Raw genomic sequence first — 1,909 nt, 5'->3', positions numbered from 1 at the left:
TATATATATTTATGCCACTATAGTTCTGATAGATCTAGAATTTGTTCTCTCTGCACGCATATTATTGTTGCATTAGTGGCTTTCTAGCTAGCTAGTCATGATTTTATGGTTGACTTTTGTTAATTTTTAATCGTCTTTTTGTTTATCACATTTTTATTGTATTGAGTATTGACATGTATTAATTTATGATCGTAGCGAAGCAACCACCAGTTTTAAAAGATTGTGCGTCAGTTGCGGTGTTATTTACTAGGTGGCTTAATTAATAATTATATTGGATGTTGTTGGTTGATTACTCTGTTCTGAATTCTGATATCAAACATCCTCTTCAGGGATTGATGTCTAACTTTATTCAAAACTAATCCAAACGTGACTCTTATCATCAAATTAAAGGAATCAGCGGCCTTCTTGAATCTTGACACTGCAGATATTATAGTTGCCAGCCAGTTGTCATAAGTGATAATAATATAATAATGAGTAATACTACATATTTAAGTCTTTTTATAAACTAAGTTAAACAATAAAATTTAGAATAATATTAATCATAATTGATTTTTATTATGTTAGATTAATTTAGTTGAACTTATTTTAACAAAAAAAAATTGAATATATAGTATTATTCTAATATAATATTCACAAATTCACTCAAGTGCAAGGGAAAAAAAGGAGGTATTGGGGGCGCATTATTATTAATCCGGTGCATGATCATCATATCTAACATTAGATATATATTAAGTTCAACATCAAATTAACATGTGTATGATAATGTTTTTCTGGCGGAAAACATGTCTTAAAGCAAACCAATTATAAATTAGCATAGCAGTAAATTAAAGGAGTGGAAAAGGAGTTGGGATCTGTATATATGTAGGCGCACATAATCAATCAAACAACAATATGTAAGTCAATAATAATGATGAAACTAAGGTTCATATTCAACCATCTTATATATAACCCACCGCCACACATATCATTATCATGATTTAACATTTTAACTCATTGCATGATTGGGTTATGTCAGATTCCTTGTTGTTACATGAAAAATTTTAATAAAATAGTACATGTGGAGGAAAGATAAGGTATTATTATTTTATCTCGGTCCGCAGATGATTTTAAGAATTGAATATAAGATATGTACTTAATGCATTTACTATTCACTGATTGTAAGTTCACATGATTTTCGTGGGCATTCATGCAGTCGTATAGATAAAATTCTGATTAGCTTAGAGTGGCTAGAAGAGTTTTCTGAGACTCGGTTACAAAGTGAACCTAGGAACTTATCAAATTATTGTCCTATTTTAGTGGAAGACAAGAAGTTGAGGGGAGATCCAAGGCGATTCCGAAGCCTAGATTCTTGATTTACACATGAAGGCTTTCTCAGAATGGTGAAAGAGAAGTGGAGAGGATTGGGGGAGATACAGTTCACGGATAAATTGAAGGCTTTGACGACTTTGATAAGGAGGTGGCACAAGGCCAACTTTGGTGAGATGGACAAGAAGATTACGAAGTTTGAGGAATAAATTAAAAAGATTGATGATATGGTAAGCAATGTAGTGTATGATGGAAAGATGGAAGCTAGAAAAAAGACGCTAGTTACTTGTTGAGAGGTGGTATATGAGAAAAGAAGTTCACTGGAAACAGATGTCTCGGTCTAGGCAAGCGAAGGATATGGACAAAAATACAAGATACTTTCACAATATAGCTTCAGCAAGAAGGAGGAATGATGGTTATCAGTGGCTAAGAGAAGGGGGGTTGAATCTTAGCCCTCTTTCTCTGAATGTTACTTTCTGTTTTTTAGAATAGCTCCAGGAGATATTTCTACTTTTTGTCTCATGACTGATCAAGAGACATTTTCTTTTTGTCTTCTAACCGGTTAGGAGATATTTTTCAATTTTGTCTCCCACGAATAGAAACA

The sequence above is a fragment of the Arachis stenosperma genome, chromosome 1 (genome assembly GCF_014773155.1).
Source record: "Arachis stenosperma cultivar V10309 chromosome 1, arast.V10309.gnm1.PFL2, whole genome shotgun sequence".
Classification (NCBI taxonomy): Eukaryota; Viridiplantae; Streptophyta; class Magnoliopsida; order Fabales; family Fabaceae; genus Arachis; species Arachis stenosperma.
The sequence above is the reverse complement of the archived record's forward strand: the minus strand, read 5'-3'. Positions refer to the sequence as shown.